The sequence below is a fragment of the Hylaeus volcanicus genome, chromosome 6 (genome assembly GCF_026283585.1).
Source record: "Hylaeus volcanicus isolate JK05 chromosome 6, UHH_iyHylVolc1.0_haploid, whole genome shotgun sequence".
NCBI lineage: Eukaryota > Metazoa > Arthropoda > Insecta > Hymenoptera > Colletidae > Hylaeus > Hylaeus volcanicus.
The window spans coordinates 23,439,104-23,448,683 of record NC_071981.1 but is presented as its reverse complement, the minus strand read 5'-3'; positions in this window follow the sequence as shown (position 1 = coordinate 23,448,683).

The window sequence follows — 9,580 nt, the reverse complement described above, 5'->3', positions numbered from 1 at the left end:
ATTGTTGTTCGGAATCGTCTCAGCTACCCCCCATTTCCGGCTCCTCCTCGACTTTTGGGACACCCTATATAAACTAGTAATTGTTGTTCGAACTATATTCTAGAGATATCCGAGAATACGTAAAATATCATTGATTACAAAAGGAAAAGTTAAGAAAGTACAATTTCGCACGAAGGTTTTTTGGGAAATTGATCGGTGCACGAATAGATTCTACGCCCACTGTAAGTGGTTCCGATCCAGATTTCTCTTACGATGGATCGTCTCCGAAGGATGCACAAACATCCCTGCTACGTTTCGTCTTGACGTCAGACGTGAGTCAGCAGCGCACGAGATACGAGGAAAACCCGGTTGATCCTGTTGACTCGACGCATCCGTGCCAGTTGGAATGTACTTCCTGTCCAATAGACGCTAATAGCTAATCACGATAGTACGAACAGAATTCTTATAACTCGAGATTAAGAGAAATATACCGAGTTTGCGTACGGACGCTCTAGTGTCCAGAAGGAGGACAATTAAAGTGTATCTTCTTATTTATAATAAAACCTTACAGTGGTTTATATCGTTTCTCTGTTGTATCTCAAATTCACGATCTTCGAAGTATCGAATCTCTCGCAAGAACCCAGATTCGAACGACCATCGTTGTCGCTACCTGGTTGTGCGAGCTCACTGCCGTGGAATCCAGAAAAACGTGGCGAAACTTATCTCGTATTTCCAGGACGTATTCCGTCGCTTTGCGCGTGCAGTTGCTATACATTTTCCTGTTTCTGGCCGCGGAAACGTGGTAAGCCTCGGGTAGCAGTATTCCCTGTCCTCGTGGAAGGCGATTCTGGGTACCATGGAAACGAACGACACAGACTTCGTCGTCTATTATTCATCGACGGTAATTTCGACCAGTGATGGACAAAGCCCTAGGCTTCGAAGTTCGTCGATTTGTTTGTCTCGTTTCCTTCCTTGGAAAATGTTCGAAAGAAGAAACGAAACAAACATATCCGCGAACTTCAGATTTTTTTCCAAGCCTAGGGTTTCGCCCAAATCTGATTTTGCCCGGTACTGTTGGATTATCGATACCCTTCGTTTCGTTCGTTCGATTTTCGATGACCTTGCTCGTGATTTCCTCGAGAGCGCCGAAAAGGAGCTTCTGAACGTTCCTCGAAGGCGCGTTCGAAGGTACGTACAAGCATCGCGAACGTTTTCTTTAAATATCGCCTGCCGACCTTGAGAAGATCGAGCGCACCACGAATTTTGCGCGAATTACGTAAGTAATTTGTCGAAATGAATGGAGCCGGTGGCCACGGGTCGTACGACATACTCGAAATACTTAAATAGCTCCGTGCGACCTCGCGCGCAGAAAGAACAAAGAGAACAATAAAAAGGCGGAAGTACGGACGCGTCGTAAATTAAAAAAGCCCTCGCGAGGCGTTCGTCCGAAGCCGATCGCTCGCAAATCGACCGTTTCGAGCGTGGAACAATTTCGTTCATTCGTGTTGCGCCGATAAGATCTCGGTTGTTATCGAAATCTTCATCGAACGTTTCATTGATCGTCGCAATGACGATAAGATCGATGTCAAACAAGCAAATATAACCGTGTAATGCATTCGCTTGCGTAGTCCGTCGATCAATGCGTATCGCGGTTGAATCGCTATTCGCGTATCCAGGACATCCGTCAAGAAAATAAACAAAAACCGAGACACTTTCCCATTGACGCTCTATTTAGTCCGCAGTGCGCCGTAGACGTCTAACCTTCCGTAAAAAAAAAAAAAAAAAAAAAGCGAATTGCGCACAGTGACCGCACGGACATTCAAATTCGGGTTTCGCGAGCATTCGGAACTCGAGACTGCGAAATTCGATTCCTGAAAGCCTCGATGTGTCCTCGTCGCGAGAGAAACGATGAGTATTTTGAACGGGTACGAAGAAAGCTGCTGAATTAAGAAAAATTAATAAGTAAGGGAAAAGAAGTGGGCAATTGAAAAAGAAAGACATTAGACGCGATTTTATTAAACAGTGACGCTGAGTGTGCAATAAGAAAATATGTCGTGATGTGAAAAACGATGCGAAGATTTACGGAAATAGAAAGATAGACTTGTAATTAGATTTTAGAGAAGAAAAGATAAAGAGAACGAACGCGTGATAAATTGTAATTCGTATGTTCATATTAATTTAGCAACACTAAGTAACGTGATAAGGCATCGAATGTATCATTGACACTTTAAATAAATACGAAACGCGAAAGCTGGCGAAACTGTTCAGATTTATCCATCGCGTTCGTATAAATTCTTTACGGATTTCGTGTAAACGAGTAACTCGATCTGTAAATGAATTTTGACAATTATGCAAAATGTTGCGACACGCTCGAAGTTGGAAAACAAATGAGGAATTCGAGACTGTTCGAGCCTCGCAAGGTCAATTTTTTTAGATTTCAAGAGGCACCGAGAGTCCGAGTGCTCTCGAGACTTTCGAGATCAATCGAATCTTTTAAGACCGTCTGGATTTGAACGGTGTTCGAAGCGATTCGAATCTGACATCACAGATTTCAGGTGATTAGATTCCGATCTTCGGAGGCCTGGAAGGTACTAAGCTTAGCTACGGATTAGTATAGCGAGTGTAGAATCTATTCGTGCACCGATCAATTTCCCAAAAAACCTTCGTGCGAAATTGTAGTTTCTTAACTTTTCTTTTTGTAATCAATGATAGTTTTACATATTCTCGGATATCTCTAGAATATAGTTCGAACAACAATTACTAGTTTATATAATTTGTGAAATTAACCAAAAACAGTGCGAAAAGTGGGTAAAAGTATAGAAGCAACAAGTCTTTGAACGATTCTTATGACTGGACTGCGGATCATTATGGAAAATAAAATGTTCGCGAACGTGCCTAGAAAAATTGAATCTAAATAGGAATTTATTTTATTCTGCGAATATTGTAACATGAACTTTACATATTCTTTTTATATTCTTGCATATTGTTTACATTTTGTAGTTTCTTGCACGTTCAAATTTTCTATAAATGCGAATAGTAGAATTTGTAACGTAAACGCGTTAATTTATCGCCCCGTACGAATTAGAAAACATCAAATTTCCAGTAGAGTATGTTTAAAGAAATCTGTAATAGAGGAATGGACGTGGATCCCATTTCGAATAACTAATAATTTAGGTAACTCGATGCTTAGAAGAGTTGCAATAATCTATAAAATCGAAAAAAAACACCCACGAAGGAAGTATCATATACTTATAAATTAATGTAAATTTCTTTTATTTTAACGAAGTTTTGACAAGTTAAGCAGTCGCGCGAATACTTACTGCTTCGATATTTCTATCGATTAATTGTTTTCTGCTTGTTAATTTCGCAACTTATATAAATAGCTATTTTCTTTTGTAACCCATCTATTCTAGAGATTTCCGTGAAATATGTGGAATGTCGTTGTTTATCAAAAACAAGTTAATAAATCGCAATTTTACATAGTTTTTTTTGTAGAAATAGATTGGTGTACGAACGAGGCGCGGATAAACGAGACTCTACCGTACCGGAATTAGTTCGCGCAACGACGTGCCCCGATACGTGAAAGATGGAGAAGCAACGCAAAAAGCGAAAGACAAGAAAGAAACAAGTTGCCGGCGGGTACGGACGAAAGTACATTCGCGGATGGAAACGCTGGGAGAGGAAAGTGACGACGGTAAAACAGTCTCGCGTGCACGCACGCGGACGCGTATGGCGGGAACAAACAAAAAAAAGAAAGAAAGAAAGAAAGAAAGAAAGAAAGAAAGAAAGAAAAAAAAACCGTGGAGAGTCTCAAGTAGACGGCGATGGTATCGTTTACATGCTGTTGTGAGAACGATCTGGTCTCGGGCGCCGAAGAAAAAACACAAGGTGTGTAGTGGTTTTCCATTCAGGTACTTTAATAAACATGTACAGTTGAACGTAATCTTGTCGAACGTATCGTTATTGTTGCTTTGATGGTGTATATATCACGTTTTGAACACGGGCGGAGTCTAGCGTAATTTTATTTCACAATGACCGAGAAACACTGCAAAATAATCGAACGACCTCGGAACTCGCCTAATACGCATCTGGATTAAATTAATTATTAAACTACGTAATTGGCAATGTATTCGCGTGACACAAGAAATAACGGCGAGGGATTCGACGTTCTTCTCGTTTCTATTTTTCTTTTCTTGCGGTTTTGACGTTGGCGTCCATTTTTCATTTAGTACCATCGCTTCGCGATCGACGCTAAAGAAACTTCCTGCTATTATCGGCAGGGTGTCGAATGTCTTAGAAAAAGATTGGGAAAATTTGTCGAAACCTCTCGCCATCGTTACCGCACCGTTTTTCCCTCTGCCGAAGTGCGATTCGAATGTGCGATAGTGGCGCGCTGGGGCGGAGGAGAGGGGGAGGGAGGTAATTTTTATTCAATCGTATCCAAAAAATACTACGGTCATTCGATTTTCATCGAACGCTGTTTCGGTTCCGATTAGGCTATGCGGCACGTTCGCAACGTATGTTCGACCAGCCGCTCCGAGATTCTTGAAAATAAATTTTCAATTTCTCGAAACGTTCGTACGCTCGGAAAATATACGATTCGAACGGATTGAACGTATTCGAAGAACAAATTGTCATCGAGAAAAATCGACGCTCGAAAAAGAACCCGCGCAATTGACAAATATACAGACGCATATGTACAGAGGTGTCGTAAATATTGCTTAAGAAGAAGAAAAAAGTAAACCGCGATCTTAAATCGAAACAGATTGTCCGTCGTATCGCGGCGAGATGTTTCCAAAGGACACCGAAAAAAAACTTCGATCTTCGATAACAGCCAGTTTAAAAGAATTCGCTAATGCCTAAATCACACACGTATCCCGTGCACACGCCGAATAAACATCGCGCCAATGCATCCACGCGCATACACGCGTTCCGCTTACGCGCATCACTCGCCCCCGCACATGTCTCGCTTATATATTCACGTTCAGGCTCCACCAGCGAACGGTAGATACACATACACGTACACATATATTGCTATCGAATATTACATGCTATCGATTTCCACGACGGTGTGTACGACGTTCGATCATGGCGTTTCAACCTTCTTTCGTTTGGCAGTAAAGAAATCAAGGAATTAATATCGAATCGATGCAATGCTACAGCGATGCGATGCTACAGCGATGCGATGCTTTTATCTATGTAGTATACATATACAACAGCGCTACGTTAGAACTCGTTTGGAAATTAAGAGCGGAGTAGAGACGGGCAAAATCTTTCATCTAAACAAACGCCTCGAAAAGTGTTAAAAGACAAGGTTGAATAACGTTTTCTTGGAAAGTTTCGCGATAAATAGCGCTTAGTAAATCGATTTGTTCGAATGAAATTTTGGCCATCTCTGGGACGGGGGTTGAAATCGACATCGCGAGGCTCGGGTTTGGAAACTAAGAGCGGAGTAGAGATTGGCAAAATCTTTCATCTAAACAAAAGCCTCGAAAAGTGTTAAAAGACAAGGTTAACACGTTGAACGCCACGTCACCCATATATGGGCGACAGAGTGTTTCACTAAAGAACTGAATAAATTAATTCTGAAAATGAGAAGTTCGAGAAAGTAGATCTCCATAGAAGTTGTGAATTTGGCGAGGTCGCGAAATTAAATACAGATTTGAATTCGATACAAATAAGTTTCGATCGTATAAAAACGAAGCGTTAGGCTCGTGTGTTTCGCAAGTATTGGTCTGGCAATCAACGTGTTAAATAACGTTTTTCTTGAAAAGTTTCGCGATAAATAGCGCTTGGTAAATCGATTTGTTCGAATGAAATTTTGGCCATCTCCGAGGCTCCTGTCGTTTTAGCTTAAGAGGAACGTTCGTGGATAGTTTCTCGGACAGGATGAGATCGACGGTTATACACCGATTAACAGAACAGATTCGTGATCGTTGATTCGGAGGAACGTAGTATCTACGGATTAAGTAACAAGTGTTTCTTTTTACTAGCGACGCAAACATTTTTTTACAACCTTTTTCATCGCTTTTATCCGTTCTCTTTCTCTCCTCGATCCGCGCGGATTTTCGTCGTATAAAACGTCCGCGAGCGTTTCTTTTTCTGTTGTTCACATTTCTAGTCGATTCGCGGTCCAAACACGCTCGCGCATGGACCTACGTGCGACATTCCCCTGAGCCGGTCCTAGAGGTGTGTTTTCAAGCGAAGTCAGCGACTGCGATGCGACCGTAGGCGAGTAATGGATCGAAATTCGAATAGCAAACGATGAAAAATGCTCGTCACGGGCATCTGTGGTTGGAATGTCACGTTTGAGTATTCGCGAACGACAAATGTCGGGACTTTGCGTCACCTGGAGACGGACTTTAACGGTCACGGTTGGCTTTTTGTTGAGATATCGTTGATGGAGCAGAGGAGACACAGGCTCGCGACATCTGTACTATACGGAACCTTATTTCGAGTATGAGTATCGTTGTCATACTAAAATGTATGTGTGTTTGGCACGCGGTTATCTATACCATACAGATACCTGTGACTTAACCATCGATGACTATACTAATATAGTTTTTGTTTTTGTAAATAAATGTCGGAAAGAATGAAAAACCGAATAAAGTATGGAAGGTTAGGATACTTTTCGCGCAGGCGAAGAGAATCTATTCGATGCACGCGCGAAAATATTCACTGGCTTATGGGACATACTTTTTCAACGACGTCTCTTAAGCTGGCAGGACCGAATCAGCAGAATCGTATCGGACTTGGTGGAATATTTAGTACTTATTTTGTACTAATTTGTACCACCGACAATAATTTTCTACCTCGTGCCGTTTTCGAAAAACATCGTCGCGCTGCTAGCTTGATATTAAGCTAGCAGGACCACACGTCGAAATTAATGAAAATAAAAAAATTAAAGCGAATACATTTAGTACCGAATCTGTACTAATTCGTACCATCGAAAGAAATTTTGTACCTGGTACCGTATTTGAAAAAATCATGGCGCTGCAAGCTTGATATTAAGTTAGTGGCGGAAAATGTTGAAAATTAATATAAATGAAAAAATCAAAGCGGGTACACTCGGTACTGAGTTTGTACTAATTTGTACCGCCAGAACAAATTTTGTGCCTGTTACCGTTTCCAAGAAAATCGTAATATTAATATTAAGGCAGCAGCGCCACGATTTTGTCGAAAACGGCACGAGGTAGAAAATTATTGTCGGTGGTACAAATTAGTAGAAAATAAGTACTAAATATTCCACTAAGTCCGATACGATTCTGATTTGGTCCTGCCAGCTTATGAGAGGTTTTTCAACGAGCGTTAGTACATGTATCTGTGGTGAAGATGTCCCACCGTTAGAAAAGGAAGGGTACCCTATTTATCTGTACTAACGCATGCACCGTAACAGTCGGACGATCGTTAAGTTAGTACCTGTGTATCACCGATGCACAAAACGTACACAGCTGTTAAAAGAAAGCGAGAGCGGAAGCACGCGCCATAGACAGAAACAGATAGGGTACCCCGGGTTTCTTTCTCCTTTTAGCCAAGTCTGGGCTCCCATACTCTATTCACGATATCTCTGTAGCGTATACAGTGTATGTATATTCTTTCTTCTCGATCGTTCGACGGACGTATCGCAACGTGTCCGCCCCGAGCTCGCAATAAGAAATTCGCAGTCGATCCTGCGGTAGTAGCCGCGATATTTGAGACTATCTTAAGCAATAAATCACGCAGCGGCCCGAGTGGAGCGCGAATTACCATTAAAAGTGAAAAATTGCAGTAAGACTAACGTACGAGCCACCAGTGACTCGTATATCGCAGCGAAAGTGTTAATCAACGTAACGGCGGAACGCTCCCCCGTCTGCAGTTTCCAACGAAACCACCTTTTGTAAAGTACATCCCCTCGCAACAGTATTTATTCGTGTCGCGTCACAAGGTGTGACGTGCTGAATTACTGTTCCGTCGGAACCGATGTAAAAAGAAAAGAAAAAAAGAAATCGATTCGTCGTACAAAACGAAGAACGAAAAATAGAAATCGTTCCTTTCGTAATGCGATCAGATATTTTCAGCTGGGTTCGTTTTACTTCGTTCTACCCTCCCCATTGGTCTTCGAAATCTGGTCACGTTCGTTCGTTGAAACTTTTAATGTACCGTGGATATGTACTTTATTTATTTTTTTTTGTTTTTTTGCGGCAGTTAAGGGGTTAACGAGACCGGACGCCCACACGCGTGGTAACACGATTTGAAATCCTCTTAACGCGGCTTACCGACCATGACGGTAATAGGATCGGATCGAGAGGTCGCCGAGCGATCAGAAGCGAGCACTAGGAGGAAGCCCCGGAATCGAGCGAAAACGTTTGCCAAATCGTGGAATTAATTGGAAATTGTATCGGGCGATCGTCGCGCCACGAAATCCGCGCGTCACGCGAACCACTTTGATCCTGACGGACCAGAAATCAACCCGATTATCTCTGTCGCTCGCGAATCGATGGCGTTCCCCGTTCTGGCACGTGTTCGCGGATCAATGCGAAGAATTGCTTTCCGTACGTGCTATTCCTGTCTGTTTTCTTCGCCGGTATTGGATTTTCGGGGGATGGACGTTAAAATATTAGGGAAACGGGTACCTTGACCTGATTCGGCTCGGTTCTCGCGGGACTCTGATACCTGTCCGCGCGAATTCGGAACGAACGCGAAGATTAATTAGAAATCATGCTATAGCCGTTGGCTAAATGCCTGTCGGAAATAGGCGAAATTCTCGCGCAGAGAAAAATTTTTGAACAAATGGCTAATACAAGCTACCGTAACTCTTCATCTGTCGATTGTCGAGTCAAAGAACAGACTTTTACAAAAAGAATTTCTATTGTCTATTGTTCGAATCAATTTCGTCCGTCCGCGAGTTACTTAACGTTGCGTTTCGAGTTAGTACGAATCGTGTCGATGGTTGACACGTTGACCGCCATGTCACCCATATACGGGCGACGGTGCTTTTTACTGAAGAAATACAAAAATTAATTTTGAAAGTTGTATATCAAATATCAGAGAAAAGGAATTTGTATGAAATATTTGAATTTCGGTGAACTTACAAGAATAAGTACCGCAATAAATGTTTGATTATGTAGTCTTCAATAGTCAGTAAATAAAATTTAATCGCAGTAGAAATTTTTAAGAGTATTAGTGTGGCAGTCGACGTGTCAACGCGTTCGCTGTTACAAATATTTTATTTCGTTGATGGCGTATCAAAAAAAAACAGGGTGTCACAAAAATGTTGGAGGTCCTTGAAAAGGGTGGTTCAGGGGGTGATTTGAAACAACTTTTTCCTTAGCGAAATTGTTGTCCGAGGCTTCGTTGAGGAGATATTAACGGACAAATACTGACCAATCAGAGCGCGCGGATACCGATGGAGCGGCCGCGATAGCGATGGCTACGCGCTGGCGGCCGCGCTTGTACGCGAACAAGTGACTCGACGTGCATCGAAGGACATTGACGCTGCCGCCTAGCGCGTAGCCTTCGCTACCGCGACCGCTCCAACGGTCTACTGCGCGCTCTGATTGGTCGGGGTTTTCTCTTAATATCTCCTTAACGAAGCCCCATCCGACATTTTTGCAAAGGAAAT